Genomic DNA, 17,444 nt, shown 5'->3' on the forward strand with positions numbered 1-17,444 from the left:
TCTCAGGACAGGTTTCACAGTAAATGGACCTCTTATGTGCTAAAATGGTGAAATGGGGTGATGCTGAAAGCTCCTAATTTTTTCACTGCAACTAGGGCTGCTCAATTAATCGAATTTTAATCACGATTACGATCTGGGCTTTCAACGATCATTAAAAATGACTGAGCCGATTATTAGCCCCTCCCTAATTTATCCGCGACACCTTAAAGGCCGTTCCGTGAAAATATTGTCGGGCATAAACCGGTCCGTGGCGCAAAAAAGGTTGGAGACCGCTGATTAAGAGGACCCGAGGGAAGCTCGGAAAGCTAAGCAGAAGTTATTTGGAGAGGAGAGTGACTGCCGTTGGTTGAAAAGAGAGTTTAAAAAAAAAAAAACTTCAGTGGTGTTGCACACTATTTTATATTATTTTTTTAAAGCCATTGTTAACCCTTTAAAGCCGGTCAGAGCAGCACACTCCGTTTTGCGTAACTATTTTTAAATCCCTGTAGAACCTGAACCGTGTAAGCTAGCGCAATAATTTGTTTTGCATATGAAACCGGAGGAGTTGTACTTACATCTGATGCCATCAGCTTGTCCTCGGTCACGGTTTCGTTCCACATATAGCTTTGCAAAAATTGCATAAAAAGCGCTTGCAGGAACAAAAACATAATATTCCAGAAACACGCTTTGCCGTTCCTATCAGCTGTTCGTAACACTTCCCACAGTGAAATGATGCACATGCTGTTTTCTTTGCAAATTTGCATCATAGGATTGTTTTTTGTTTTTCCTGCAGTATATAAAAATTGCTGTATCTCCAAAATAAAACTATGAAGACACTCAAAATAAATTTCCTGTGGTGGGAAACTATTTTTTGCAACTTTATTGTATTTAAAGTTTTGAGGGATAAACCTCTTAAATTTCTCCAAGTAGAAATATATGTAAAGAAAACAAAAGCGATTTTCAATTTTTTTGTAGTTTATTGCACTTTTTTGCAATTTATGTAATTACTATGGACTTAATGCATACATATTATTAAAATATGGGCTATAACAGTTGTATTGATGTATAGCAACTTGAAATGCTCCCACAAATGGCACTACAGCATGTAAAAAAAAAAAAAGAAAAGCTCTGGTGGACTTGGTTCTATAGTAGGTCTTAAAGGGTTAAATAAATATCGTCAAATAATCGTGATCTCAATTTCAGTGAAAATAATCGTGATTATCATTTTTGCCATAATCGAGCAGCCCTAACTGCAACTAACTTTCACACTGACTTAGTCTCTCCTTTCAGGCCTCGTTACCCAAAACGTCACGATCAGTCATCAGCACCTGATATGCAACACAAGACTAGGGAAAGTAACAATTTCCTCCCCATAAAAGATGGTGAAAGATCAGTGATAACCAAACACGGAGTTTCTATCTTTAACTCTAAACTAAGCTCATCAGGTGCTTGCTGTTTAACAAACAGATATGAAAGATGTTCTTACCCAAATTAATGACAGAGCGAACAAGCATGCCTCTCAAATTATGAAGTTGTGCTTATTCATTTTTTCTTAATTAACTCATCACCAAATTATTTAAACAGGAGATCTGACATATTTGCAACCGTAAAAAATATCCACACTAATCTAAACCAGATGAAAGAGCTAAGAGTAATGAAAAGAATCCCTCATTTTAGTTTTTATGTCAAATACATTTAAAATTGCAGGGCAGATATAAACGGGACTCTCTGCTCTTCGGAAGCTATATGGTTCAATCCCCAGCCTCTCTAATCCGTGTGTCGAAGTGTCCCTGAGCAAGATACTAACCCTAAACTACATATAATATTAAAGCCATCCATTAAAGCACTGCAGTGAATGTGAATGTGTGGCAAAAACTCTATATTTCCAGTTTATGTAGCATGTTTTCAAGATTTTTTCATAAACTTTGACTTATTAAGTTGCATTTTTGGGGCTACAGCTTCATGGGACTCCAATCATTCTTGTTTCCAGCCCCTCTGCACAACAGGATATTATAGGAGTGAGAGTTGTTTACTCTACCATGGAGTGAAAGGATCTTGTCTGCTCACCCCCATTAATGCTACAGCCAATGTGATCAGCCCAACTTTTGACCTACAAGTGGAACAATGCAGAGTGCTCTAGCATGTCCTGTATTATGTACCATGGTAAAAAGCTCATGCTGAAGGTAATGCTTTTAGGGGCAGAGGGCATCTGATGGGTGTGCTATTGTAAACTCTCAGAATGAAGCTGGTGCCTCACTTTCAAACAGCCTATTGGAAGGTCTGGTTGAGAAATGGCTTCCAGAGGGTTCAGAGAATGCTGGAGCATTCGCTAAAAAGAGGGGGGGTTGCCCCAGATAAAGAGGGTTAGCCGAGTAAACAAATAATAATGATGGAACAGTGTTGTTATTGTAAGAGCAAATAGCTGGTGTAAGCAAAGGAAATTCAGGTCCTTGCTCTGCGAGATTTTCCCACAGTAGCGACACTATCACGTTCCGAAATATCTGGAAATATCTCAAAGAGTTTCAGTGCTGTGAGGATATGAACTTAATTTTAGCACAAACAAATAATATTTGATTTTGGGCTCCTGTTTGGAAAATGAGTTCTTGTGTTGATGGAAATGTGATTTATTTATCAGATAGACCTTTAACCCCACGCCTGTTTCAAGGAGAAATCCAGTGTATTTCAGCCCTGCTGCAAAAGTCTACTGATGTCACCTCATCTGAGAGGCTTAATGAGAAACAGCACTGATGTCAGATTCCTCCCCGGCTCCCATCTGGATGAAATAAAACAAAAAAAATGGCTGCTAAAAATACGACTCCACTTGAGATGATAACAAAGATTTAGTGCCATTAACTGTGTAAATACAGCGTGTGGTTGGCTCCAGATTCATATTGAAATTCCTTCCTAACCTGGATGAGCTCTGACCGTAAAAAGCTTCCCGAAAAAGGGCCGCAACAATACCTTTAAAAGTCAATGATGGTCGATTTAAATATTTTATGCTGCTGAATTATTGGACCCTCAGTCTTCTGTCAGATCACTTGACAGAGTGCGGTAAGCCGCTGCAGTGAGAGGTCTTTGTTCACATTAACCCATGAAATGGATGCAGTAGCCTGGAGATAATGTCTTCAGGCTTAAACTGCTGCACTCACGTGGAAATTGAAATATAAGACCAAAAATCTTCCTGTAAGCTTTGTGAGGCGGCACTTACCCGCAGATCGGAAACAGACTCAGCGTCATGTTTCAATGATGGTCACCCACAAATTGCAGACACATTTGTAAGACCTACATGGTCTTTCTGTGACGAGTTAAAAGTGTCAGAATTTCAGTTTCCATCAAAACAGCATAATGATGTGTTTGCTTTTTAAATCCTGTAGGGCAGGAATAATAACAACATTTTTTCACAGTATTCCAATTTTTTCCTTTAGGCTCAAGTGATTGTTTTTATGTTTAAATAAAAAAAGCCGGCACACCCTATGACCATATCACACAGATGACCGTACCATCTGAACGTTGGAGCAGAAATCAAGACTCATCAGACCAGAACATCCAGTTTTCTATTGTCCAGTTTTGGTGGTTCTGAATTGTCATCTCAGTTTCGTGTTCTGCTGCTGTGGAGATGCTCATCTGCGTAGCCTGGCTGTAACAAGTGGTGATTTGATTTCCTGACTCCTTCCTATCAGCTTGAAGCAGTCTGGCCATTATCCTCTGACCTCTGGCGTTAACAAGACATCTTCTCCCAGAGAACTGCTGCTCACTGGATATTTTCTCTTTTTCAGACTATCCTCTGTAGGGCGGCCACGATTAGTCGACTATCAAAATCGTCGACGACTAATTTAATAGTCGACGGGTCGTTTGAAGCTTTGTAAGATCCTGAAAGACGCAGAAATAAGTAGTAGGATTTAAGAGTGTAATAACGGACTGAAACAGGAGCTGGCAGCACTGCATGCACAAGGAGGCCAGCTGCCGTTAAACCTCGAAGAAGAAGAAGCTGTCTCCGGTATCGTAGCTGTGTCCAAATTCAGGAACCGCATCCTCCTGTGCCCACATTTGTAGGCCGATTACGTTACAGCGACAAGACGAAGGCTGTCCAAATTCGAAGACTCCAACAAATGCAGCCGACAAATGTGCCCTTCATTTCCCCAGATTTGAAGGATGGGTCGAGTGTATCCTTCGTGGCCCAGCCTATCCCAGAATTCATAGCGCGGCCCAGCTCAGGTTCCAACAATGGCGGCAGCTAGCTAGTTTTAATATTACTTTTATTATTCTTTCTGGGTCACAAAATAAACGTTTAACATATTTTCAGGCGAGAATGTAACTGTGTAAACTTCAAATATCTGCTCAGTTTATCAAGACACCACATATTTTCAAAAGCGTTCTGACGTTTTCGGAGACGTCTGTTACCCACTAGCTCGATAGCTAGCCGGGGTTCAAGGCTCACTAGAGCCGGTGAGAACACCGGACTCCCGGCAAATCGTTTTCAAACCCACCGCTGTCTTTCGCTACTCAGGTTAAACATGATATATAAGTCACTTAGATAACTTAAAAATGTTGTTGTTTGGCCTTTTTCAGTATTTTATTTGTTCCTGAGTGAATTGGTTTAGCTGAGATTAAAGTTATAGTTTTTACACAGCTGAATAAACGTCAAGCAGATCATCAGAAGTGTGAGATGGTCGAGAATATACTCCGGTGTCCTGTTATATTTTAGATAGCAAGGAGCAGACGGCTGAGTTCATTAAACTCCACCGAAACAATCTGCAAATTTCATTAAAATGTATCATCTTGTCTTTATTTTTAGTTAGCACATACCTTAAACACTTAAAGCTGTAAGCTAATGATAGTTATATAAGAGCAGATGCTGCTGGTGCAATAAGCTGTACGTTTTACGTCCAATGGATGCAGAATCTGATTAGTCAACTAATCGCAAAAATAATCAGTGACTAGTCGACTATCAAAATAATAGTTTGTGGCAGCCCTAATCCTCTGTAAACTCTACTGAAGGTTGTTTGGCAGATCAGCAGTTTGTGAAATAGTTGGACCACCCATCTGGCACTTAAATCACCTTTCTTCCCTATTCTGATGCTTAGTTTGAACTTTGGTAGTTCATCATGAACATGCCTAAATGCACTCATTAGATGATACACCCCGCCCTTTGTGACTAAAAATATTTGTTTAGTTGTCAGTTAGTCATCCGCCTGTCCACTCCCCCCCCCAAAAACTATCATTGCAGTTCTCTCCTTTAAAGTCACAGCTATTTCTGAAGCCTCGAAGAATACTCGAGTGGTGGTCATGGGCACCTGTCTGTTTAGGGAATTCTGTCCTCATTCATTTCCCCCCCACCACACTCAGTTTTCTTTCTGGTTGGACCTCGAATTCAAACAAACCTGTTGTGTTAACCCCGAGGCTGCCGCCTACCCCACGATCTGTCTGGAAAGATGCAGTGAGCATCCAGATCACCGCAGAAATAATTCATGACCACTGTAATAATCATAGCACAGAGTCCTGCTGCAGAGGTCAGAAGTCGCCATATCCTATCTCCTTTCACATTTCTCATTATTATTATTCTGCTCCAGCTTCCTGAGTTAAAAAAAAGAAACACCGCACTATATCTGGACCCTGTGTCTGCCAGGCCAGATAGGGGATGTGGACCTGATAAGTATGAGTGGCACAGGTGGGTTTGTGGATGACAGGAGCCTACTGCTTGTCACATTACCATTTCTCTGCTTATGGTTTCCTTGCATGCCTCCGAGGCAATCTCTGTCTTCCCCCCCTACCAGTGCCGAAAATCAGAGGCTGACATTAATGCTTTCTCTAGCAGGAATGCAATTCTTTGCCTCCGAGCTCGCTTCGACATCTGCCCGGCACCTGGGCTGGCCGACTCAGCGCACAGACAGGCCCCGTCAATAAATCAGCCTCTGGATTAAACAGAGGAGAGGCCGTGATAAAGCTGAGTCCTGAAGCTAATGTACGTGAGCTGTCAGGGAATCTGATGGAGTGTCTCAGGCAAGAAATATCCTGCAAAAACACACGCTTGGAAGGGATTTCGTCCTGTTTGCGGGTTTTGATTTGTTACCTGAGATGCTGTTCTCTCTTGTCCTCTCAGCTGAACTCTGGCACAGTAGGTAATGTTTTCCTGATTTCTTTTTAAACCTTGCTTCGTGGGTTTTGTATCAGAATTGTACACACACACTGAAATATAAAACGTACCAGCAACAAGCCAAAAGCATTGAGTGCAAACAAAGCCTCCAAAGAGTGTACAATAAGTATCAGGCAGATAGTGCTAAATGGATCCTCTTGAGGTCTTTTGCTCGATCTATAATCTACCTAATTTCCCGTGTAGTGAGCGCCGTTGCTGCGGCTGGATCGAGCCTTCCTCCTCTTGGAGAACTGTTCGGCTACAGCGTGGCTTGGTTAGGTGTGGTGCCTGTCTGTCAAAGCCTGCATAAACAGAAGCCCAGCTTACCCCTGCGAACCAACCAACATCTGGTTAGCATCAGCCCTCTGCTCTGATCTGCCCCTTCTTCTGTCACTTGCCAAAGGATTTCTCTCATGCTCGTTTTTTCTTTTTTTTGTTCCTTTTTCCCCAAAGTGTTGTCACTCGTCCTTTGGCTCAGGACTGACTGATGTTTGGCTTAAATCACTGACATAATCAACAGTGTTTTACGTATTCTGTTTATATGTATGCCATAATTAATAGTAGCTAGCTGCTGCGATTTAACTCTACGGTTCTGGTCTTGGGAAACTTCAGTTGAAGGGGATTATTATTATTATGTTTCTCCTGATTTTTTTGGTCTTGTGTTTACTGTTACAATGGTGGAAGCTCATATTAAACATGGCTAAGTTTCAAACAATGAGGTCAGTGTATATACAAGTAATCCCTGTGAGCCAAAAGCTCAGGATTTAGATGGCTCTAAATAAGCTGTTTCAGACAGTTTGTCCTACTCTTGGCTCGCTATGATGTCAATGGGACCAGATATCCCTACCCAAACAGCACTCTCCATCGCTATTATGGAGGAACGTAGCCAGTAAATCACGCTCCATCCAGCACAGCACTATTGACATAGCCTGTATGTGGTGTTTGGGTGTTGGTAGCTCCTATATAGTGGAGACGCGTGTTTGGTCATTGGGAAGAGGTCATTTCTTCGTCCCTTAGCGCTGCTTTGACTTTGTTTTACCTCTGCCTGGGCATCTCACATACAGAGGGCTTTGGTAGTGCTGATTTAGCTTGCTTGTTGTCAAGACGATGGCGCCATGTCACTTACCTCAGCTTCACCAAAGCTGCTTATCTGTCTGAAAAATCCAGCTAGAAAAGCGTTAGGTATCTTTTTCTAATTGAAAGCATGTAGCATCAGTATAGCTTAGTGCTACAGCTATAACTTAGGCAACAGTTATTCGCAAATCTTCACCAATCTGTCTCAGAGTGTGTGCCTCCCACCAGGCGACCTGTGCGAATGTGGTCACTGCCATCCTTCGCTGTCCGTTCAGGTTCAGGTTACTTTACTTGTACCTGTTGTGTGCAGTGAGTCATCCATCCTCACGTGCACATTTTCAAAACAAACAGACAACAGACAAGCGTGCAGGTGCAAAGGCACTTCAGTGTTGACTGTATACTGTCCACGACTTTATCTGAACCTTTTAGATCTCACCCAACAGAAAAAATAAACCTCCTCGGGTAAAGTCAAAATCACAATATCAAAACCGCGTTTTAGCTCTCTTTCCCCAGCAGCTGTTGCAGTTTTAAATATCCCTTTTCTTTCTTTCTTTGTACCCTTTGTCTCTCTCATCCTCTTTGACGCTCACTTGCTTTCTCGTTCTCTCGTGTAGCAGCCTCCCTGGTTTCCCCGGTGCTCTCCCGCGGCTTGTCAGGTCCAGGTTTCCTTTTGATTTCTGTCATCGCCACCCTCCCTCCCGCTCAGAGTACACCTGGCTGAATATTGGCCCCCAGATGATAATAAAAACCCAGCGAACCCCCAAGCTTGTAAAATCTGGGCACAGGCAACACAACAGACTCCCCCCCTCCCTGTTTCCTAGATTCCCATCCTGTCTGGAAACACTGGTACCAGTGTGGATACACTAAGTGTTTGTTTATATTTGGAAAGGTAGCATTCCTCGACCGCTCCTCCCTGATGTGTGTTTTGGCAGAGAACATAAAAAGGGATTAAAGAGACAAAGCAAAAGGAGAAAGGGGATTTATGTGACAAATGGAAAAATATATAATGCAGACAAAGTTCAGTAGCTCTTTAATCCAATTCAGCCGTGAGGTTTGGTCAGAGCAGCCATTGCTGGAGTACAATTCTTGGCTGAAAAATGCTTCTTCAAACGCCTTCATTCCTGTTGATATATTTATTGATTTTTTCAAAGGTTTCGACGTCACATACAAAGAAGGAACAGCCTTACTTATGTGCACAAACTATATGATGGTGTCTTGGTACTCTTTACGCTTAACTGCTTCATTTTTGTTGACTTTTATTTTGAAATTTGCACACAGATTCAGCAAAAACACATATAAACTTCTAAATCCACACGTGTATATTTTCACATGGGTGTACCACGCATCCACAGGCTCTTCCACACAGGCAGCTCTGTGGAAGCGATCAAATATTGACATCTGAGGCACTTTTTCAGCTCCCTCCCTGAGAGATTTGTGGCATGAACAGCTTGGCCACTGTTCCCAACAGACATGAATGGGACACTCTGTCAAACCCAAAGAGCGGAGAAGGAGCGTATCTTAATGTTTGGAAAGATAATCTGCTGGGATTTGGATTCCTGACGGTGGCGAGGTGTTGATGTTTGGGCTGGGCCCGGCCGTAGGTGCTGCTGGAGGAAGAACATCAGATAACCCAAACTGCTGAAACCCATTCTAGATGATGAACAGGCTCCCTTTTGTATCTTGAAGTAATCCTTGGTGCCTGACACTCCTCCGTTTGGAGCAGGTAGGCAGATGAAGAATATCCTGCTCACTGGAGGCATTTGTTACACAAACGTCCTCTACTCAATGAGGCCACTGTGTGAGCGTTACAGTTTAGGTACAATCAGGCGTAGTGTAAGCACTCAACTCAGATTCAGCAACATTTAATGAGTGATGGTTCATTAACTGCGTGCCAGAAAGAGATTTTTATTTTAGTTTTCATTTCAAAATGTAATATTTTCTAATGAACACTCAAAGCCGGGATTGTTACTGTTATTAGCTGTTATAGGTCAGTAATCTGGCAATAACATGCAGTAACTTGAGGCTTTTTCCAAAAGCCTGTCAAGCCTCATAGACTTCCATGATAAAATTTTGAACTTTACAGCAAAAATAACCTTTTTTATAGCCTAGTACAAACAAAGGTGTTAGTCTGTGTAGCTAAGTTCCTCCTCTTCACAACTGTATGCAAAAAAATAATAATTGCATATTTCAATTAAACTAAACCCGAAACATAATTAGGACACTGACAGGTGGGTGGACTTCCACCTCTCCATCATATTTTTGGTAATCAATTGCATTTCATGAAATTCTTCTTATTTTATCTACCTAGCAGTACAACCAAAACGTGATATGCATGTTGCTAACCAAGCTAGCTAGCATTAGCTGCAATCTTAGTAGTTACAAATATGGTGTCTTCTGTCTCTAAACATGGTCAACATAAGGATCCAAAGTGGTAACTCACAGTGGCTGATAGCAACCACCTTGCAGCTGGCAACAGTCAGTGGTTGTCCAGAATGCAACTTTTCTATGATGTGAGTTTTTTGCAAATCAACGGGTTGGCAACTGGTTGTATTCTGGTTACATTTCTATAAAAATAACATTACTGAGTGCAATTAAATCACCATCCTAAATCGACTATGTCACAATTTGTGGAAGAAATATGAATTTGTGTTTTAATGTGAATTTTTGTGTTTGTAGATGGCAAAAGATTTGTGATTCTGATTTCAGTTAATTGTTGTATTATCACAAAATGATTGCAAGTATTTGCTAACTTGACCCTATCAACTTGGCCAAGCGCCTGCAGTCATTTAGCCTATCCTGCAGTAACTATGCCACTATTGATGGACGAGTAAGACTCTGTCTTATTGTGGTTTTATCACCATCTTGGTGAACCAAAGTTGCTTTGGAGATGGCACCTGACCGTAAGTGGTCGCAGACCTGGTCCCTGTTTTAGAAGAAACCCAAGGCAGCAAGATGGCACAGTTGCAATAATTTGGTCATGGGAAATTTATTTTGGTCTCCTACACACTGTTTTCCCCATGTGTGACTGTAGAATAATGCAATCTTTATAAACAGCCTATAACAACAACAACAATAATAAAAGTAACGTCATAGCTTAATAACAACCTCTAGTGTTTTTGTTCATTTAAACTGTTTTATTCCTTGCATTTTGCAAGGTTTCCTTTTCCATTTTGCACTATACAAACTGTCAACCATTATAGTAGCAAAAATACAAAAACGACGCTAGGAAATGACATACGAATAGAAACTATATATACAGCATATACTATAGAACTATAAAAGAACTGTAAAAAAAACTGCTAACATAAAACTTAAAAGTCATCAAATTAAAAAAAAAAAAAAAGAACTGAACAAGTCCACATGTGCGAGCCACAAAATGAACAGCTATAAATATCTAATAACGGTAAACTCCATTCATTTCACTGCTGTGCTTAAAATTTGACTAGAATTAGTGAGTGATTTGTGCAGCGTGATCAGTAAGTTTGATTGGCTCTTTGGGAACGGGGAGGGCAAAGCCACATTTCTGCCATTAAAGAACTCTCCAATAGATTTCTATTAAGGATTCTTCGAATGCGTCTTTCTCTGTAGTGTCTCTGACTGAACCAAGATAGATGATAGCCTCTGAGGACAGAGAAGAGCCGACCTCCCACGGCAGTAGAGGTCGTGACCTTGTCTCAGCCCATTGTGTCTTCTCAAGAATCAACAATTTCCTTTATGAATTCATCAAATCATTTGGATGCAGGAAATGGTTGTCCTTTATGCGACCGATGAAAATATCTGGGATCACATCCGCCACTGACAGCAATCCTCCCTGACAGATCAAGCTGACAGCACACAGACCTCTATGTTTTTCCCACATGAATAATAACACGCATTAATCCAAGAAGCTGCGCGCTCCGGGATTAAACAGCAGGGCTATCAGTGGAGATATCGGGGTCTGAGGATATGAGCGCCTGATGGCTGAGCAGATATTATGACGCCAGGTCATTGGGGATGTGAGTAAAGACCACTGAGAGATGGATCACCACCACAGAGCCCCGAAACATCCTGATAAGACTAATGAATTTAACTAAGGCTGAACTAAACCTGATACAAGCAGCAGTGGCTTTAGTCTTACCGGATAATATGATAGGATCACAGTCATTAGAAATTATACTGGGGAAACGAGAATACATTTTCATTGACGATAATTAAATTTGCAGTGTTTACATCTTTTGCCGGTGATGTTCACATAAACTTTGGAGTATTGGATGGCAGGTGTATTCGGCAGCAGACACATCTGTGTGTTTGGCAGGAAGCCCAGACTAACAGCCCTATCAGATGTAGTATATCTCCCACACCTTGAGAAGTCACTGTCATAACTCATTCTCAAGTGTACGGTGAAAAAACCCCCCAAAACAAAACGCCCAGAACGAAATCTTAAATTCTGTTGGCCTAACCTTTGACTTGCAGTAGCCCATGTGGGACTGTTACTTTCTATCAAACCTGCAGCTTTTCAGGCTTTTCAGATGCTTTTTCAGTCCCACAGGCCTTGCTGGCATGTCATCAGTCTGCAAAAACAAATATATTCCTGGAAAGCAGAGATAGGTTGGCGGGATGGGTTGGGACGCAGGGTTAGGGAGGATCGAGGTTGTGACCTTGTCTTTGGCTGGGTGTTATTCCCAGAGGCTGCAGACCTCTACAAGGTGTCTTATCAGTCAAGCCAGGCGGAGGTTCTCATCTGCAGACACATCAAGGTGGTGGAAGGAACTTACATCAGCGAGGATTTAAAGGAACGTATCCTGACCTCTGCAGCAACCAGGTCAGTTTTATCTAGCTTAAAGTTTATTTATTTTTTCCAGTCGACTCCAAAGCAGCCGATATAAGAAGCAGACGCTCGTCGGGGATGTGGCTCCATCGCTCCTAATCTCCAAAAATGTGTGAAAGAGCAGAGTGTGCTTGCGAGGCTCATATGGATGAATAATGCATCTGATGTTTTATTACTGAGAAATCTGGACCATTAATCTTAAACAGATTGCACTGACTTTGAGTGTCAGACAGTCTGCCTGTTTGCATGTTTGTGTGGTCAGAAGTGTGTTGGGTTTTTTTTCACTTATATATATATATATATATATATATATATATATATATATATATATATATATATATATATATATATATATATATATATGTTCCCTCTCTGCTTCTTGGTGCCAAGGCAGTGGGGGGATGGCACTCACGTTTAAAAATTTCATAAAGGCACACAAGCAGTTGGAGGGGGGCCTGGATATGGGACTCGAGCCATGGCGCGAGTCAGGGGAAGCTCTTTCCTCGGCAGCTACTGAGCGCCTGCTTATCAAACGCTCTCACACACTTGAGTAAACACGGCTGGATAAACATTACTGAGAAGCAGCGGTCGTAGAGCATGAACATCTGCAAACACATTACCTGACAGGTTAACAATAGCTCGGCCCCTGCTTTTATTATAGCTGCAAAAATCAATGCTGTGCACAGCACTGGCTGTTAATGAATGGCTTTTTAAAGTGCAATATCATCTGTACCATGGGCAATCCTTCCATTCATTCACCTTAAAAAGCTTTCATTCTGCACACAAAAAAGAATAGGCAAAATGTGTATTTATAATTAAAACGGTTTCTTATTTAGGAAACCTCAAGTGCAGAAAATAAATTACAAAATAAAGGTGACAAAATAAAGAATAAAACAAAATAAAGAGTCTTAAAAGATGTTGATTCAACAAGCTTTGCCAGAATAGCTTCAGTCCTTCTTGACTTTTTAAGTTTCTGGAACTCTACTGAGGGACAGACATCATTCTTGTAAAAGATATACCCTTCATGTATTTCCTCATTAGTCCAAAATCTTCCATAGGTGGTCAGCTGGGTGTAGACCTAGTGACCACAAACTCCATGGCATATGAAGTCTTAGTAACTGGTGCAAGCTTTTTATATGTCCACACTGCAGGAACGTGGGACCAGGTTGCCAGCGAAAGGACAAAAGGAAGTACTCATCAAAATATCTAGTGATCCCTCATGCCTCATTGATGGGAACAAGATCCTAAAAGAGGCCACTTCGACTGAATGGCTCAGGTTTTAACCCCATTCTACGTTATACCTACAATAAGGAAATAAAATAACATTTAGACATTTGCTTTGAAAAGAGGCTTCACCTTGTTTAGCAGCTTCAAGTCCAATTGTCATCTTAAAACACTGAGTACGAGAAACAATTTTTAGTGAAATCTGTTACCTGTAAAATTAGATTTACATGCAGCAGTCCAACCAATCTCGCCTTATTCAGTTTAATTTACCACAACGTCTCCTGAAGGTCTGTTGCTCTGTAAGTGCACATCTTGCTGTCAGGTGAAGTATATTGGGACTTTTGTAAAAGCCTCTTCATGATTTAGTATACTTTGGAGGTGCTTACGTACTCCTTATGAGCTTACAGCTCTTAGGACATTTTAAGCACTGTAAGGAATTGCATTCACCAGAGCGCTGGTCCTGAGAAATATGCCTCTGATAAAGTCTCGGGTCAGTAAATTCTGTGTTTTTTTCCCCTCTCCAGTCTACACGTGAGTACCTGGGCCTCGTGGGAACGGTACAGCTTTCACTCACGCCGTAAAACCGTCAGGAGTAATGCCTGGCTGAAGATATAACACGCGGCATTACATACATGAGTCATGCTTTAAATCTCCGCTTTAAATACCCTCCTATTTCACATGACAACAAGCATGCTGCATTCTCTACATTCCTTCATGTGTGCTGAGGATTATTTCAGTGCCCTGTCATTAGGACGAGGGCTACGTGATGACAACACTGACTTAGCCAGCTTTACTTGACTTTGATGTGGCCTGTAAATATTTCCCCTGACACAGGGCTTTTCGCAAAGAAGGTTCCCCTTTGTGGAGCAGTCGTAATCATTATGGGATTGTGTTGCTAATGGTGTTTCAGAGACAGATGTTTTACCCAAGAAGGTTCTCTTGGCCGCTTGAGAAAAAGTCACACATTTTAGTTGATGAATTGGCAGATGTTGGTTTGTTGAATGTTCAGAGTGTGCTTGTTTTCTTTAGACCAGTGGTTCAGCATATTTGAACTTCTTCATCTTCAGGGCCACTCATGTTCAATGTGTTCACTTGAAGTCAGTTTTAATTGGATCTAGGTAACTTTCAGTTAGAGTTAGCTACAGTTATGGTAGGTACACCCTTTTTCATACCAGAACATATTGAAAAATAATCTGGTCTTTACAAGGTTTAAAATTAGGTGATGATATATTATCATACCAACATGCAGAAGTAGTTCGTGAAAACCAATCACATCTCATGATTTAGTAGCGTGTAGAACTACATTTAGCAGCAATAACTTGAAATAATTCAGGTCTAAATGACTTTATCAGTCTCTCACATTATGTGGAGGAATTCTGGCCCACTCTTCTTTACAGTGTTGCTGCAGTTCCTTGAGACTTCATGCACAATTCTCTCAAGGTCCCAACTCAGCATTTCAATCAGGTTGAATTCTGGACTTTGACTGGCCCATTGCAGCAGTTTGATTCTTCCATTTTTCAGCCATTCTGTTGTAGATTTGCTGCTGTGCTTGGGATCATTGACCTGTTTCATGACATAAATTGGGCGAAGCTTTATCTGTCAGACAGATGTCCTCACATTTGACTACCACTGTGCTGACAGCTAACATGAGGTGATTGTGCTGATGTGTTGTGTTTTGTGCATTATGGTCAAGCATCTCCACTTTGGTCTTGTCCTTCTAAAGCACATTGTTGCACAGATCTTGTGATTTTTTTCAGGTGCAACTTTGCAAACCTAATTCACCTTAGGGTGAAGTTGCCTGGGCCTCCACTCCTGGGAAGACTGGCAGCTGTCATGAACGTTTTCCACTTGTAAATAACCTTTCTCACTGCAAATTATTTGGAAATGGCCTCACACTTCCTAGAAGGCAGCACCATTTGCTTCTTTAAGGTTATTGCTGATATATGTATCTGTGCTTTCACCTTCCTGTTCTAACTTTTCTGCCATACACAAGTTACACCTTTTTATTCATAATATATAAGCAGTTTCAACTGTTTATCCACACTACTAGCTAGCATACCTCCTACCAAAGCATGAGATCTTTCTGTTAGAGTGTACTTTGTTTCTTCTGCAGAACACATTTCACAGCTACAAGCTTCTCTCCGTCCACCCATGTGGTCAGGATGAATTCAGAGAACACAAACATGAACAATCATTTGCCATGGTTTGCACTATTGATTAACTACTCCTGGAGCCAACGGTAAATTTAACTTTGGGAACTTAGCACTGAGCACTAATGGCCTTTTCGCCTTGGGTCTGAGTGCCATTCTGGCCCCGTTCTGTGACACTCTGAGACTGACAGATGGCTTTAGGGCAGTGTTGTTAGGCACTGTAATTGGTTGCTTTCCAAACATGAAAGATTTGTCATGCTGATTAAGTAAAAATGGATGATTCCAGTGATGAAAGGGATGATGGATGGAAACTGAGTTAATGTCTTTTGTTGTCATTTTTTTTTTGCATGACAGAAATTGGAAAATGTGACACCACACTGTTAAGCATCGATCTGTTGTCGTTCTTTGCCCCTATTTGCCTAATGGTCACCAGAGTGCCCTTGAATGCAAACTCGGCAGGACACCTGGGCCTTTGCCATGTTCTCCTGGCACTGGTGCAAGCTGCTGGTGATGGCTGTCTTTGAGTGGCAGTCTCAGATGCGAGATTAGGTCCAATAATTGCTTAAGAAGCAGCAGACAAAACAACTGTGCTTAATGTATTTAGATCAGCAGTCTCTGAACATCTGGTGAATTTGCTCTCAAGGCCACAGCTTAAAAAAGCCCATGTAGTGATAACAGAAGTACTTTAGGTCTGTTCAGGCCCCAGATGTGGTTCGCAGGGAGGTCAGAATCATTCTGTCCTCATATTGCTCAATGCAAATTATTAAAAGTGCTGTGTTACAGGCTGTGAAATAGTTCAGTGTTTCATGTCTGAAAAATCAATAAGGGCGTTGAAAGCCTGTGCCAAATAGTTGTATCTGATATCATTGTGTATGTGTTTTTCCACAGTATCATATGAAGTGTTCAGGGACCATCATTGCTACTCACCAGTCATGTTGTGGTAATGTCATAGCTTCCCTGTGAATCGGGGAAAAGACATAAAAACAATGCTTATAAGTAGAAGTAATAGCATAAAGATCGGCAACGTTCATGTAGTCATGACAATGTGTGAAGCTCAAAACTTTTACCCAGGAGACTGGGTTTGTGCTCTGTGTGAAACCAAAAGGGAATATTGAGCTGACTTGTTGTTTCTGCTTTTGTAAATGATCTGTTTTACCTGTTACTTTGCTTAGGCCTGGGCACCAAGCAACAGTATTGTGCAAAAGTCTTGAGCCATCCCCCAATCCTTTGTGTTTTGCTAAGAAAAACAGAATCATTGTCATGCTGCAAAATGAAGCTGCTGCTTTTGCTATTATGGCAAGAAAAAATGTTAAAAAAAGATTAAATCATAATCACGTAAAGTATATTATAATGGCAGAAAGCCCTTAAGTCAGCATGCTGTGTTATCGCAACAGTGTTACTGGTCAATTGCATTGTTGGTGCTGGGGTTATGTTGGTTTTGACCATTAATGCAATATTAGACCATTTGTCAAATAATTGGTCATTTTTGAGGCTGTGTTGCTGTTTTTGGCTGATTATGTGGGATTTCCCAATGTGTTTCCCAGAAAAGTGTATTGCTATGATATAGTGTATCACTACAACAAGAAAAATTTCCATATTGACCAAACTTGTCTCGTGTGGACACTCTGCTGTATTTTATCATCAAGGGTTTTCCCACAAAGTTTGGAAACTGCAGACACTGTGTTTGTTTTTCATTTTTTTCCTTGAATTCTGGTCTACAACAGTGACTTTGTGCTTTATTGAAGGGATTTATTTTGGCAGTGACTAATTAGAGAACTGAGATTACAATAGCTGCAAAGGGAGTTATGTTCAGATGCAGGCCAAGGCGCCGTAGTTGCAGTAAAAGCAAAAATAAAAGGATCTAAAAAAAATGGATGGTTTGCAGATACTATGACCATTTTTCCCCTCCTAGACTGAGATTTCTGGCTTAGGGACTTCTTCTTGGGAATCCCCATTATTCAATTACACTCACAGCACATGATGAGAGTGTCTGGAAATCAATGGAGAGCATCTGTCCCACAGAGATAACCATTTACCCATGAGATGTATCGTGAGCTGTCAAGCTAATATCTAATTA

General features: G+C 41.2%; 1 protein-coding gene across 5 annotated transcripts in view; it reads left to right on the forward strand.

The window, feature by feature from the left end:
- The window catches only part of LOC147301875 (nck-associated protein 5-like), a 188,662-nt gene that overhangs the window by 42,042 nt on the left and 129,176 nt on the right, over window positions 1–17,444 (forward strand). The gene's annotated exons all lie outside the window — the stretch shown is intronic.

The sequence above is a fragment of the Aulonocara sp. 'chitande type north' Nkhata Bay genome, linkage group LG23, assembly GCF_057382095.1.
Source record: "Aulonocara sp. 'chitande type north' Nkhata Bay isolate Kocher_YH1m ecotype deep benthic linkage group LG23, A_spYH_male_GT1.1, whole genome shotgun sequence".
Classification (NCBI taxonomy): domain Eukaryota; kingdom Metazoa; phylum Chordata; class Actinopteri; order Cichliformes; family Cichlidae; genus Aulonocara; species Aulonocara sp. 'chitande type north' Nkhata Bay.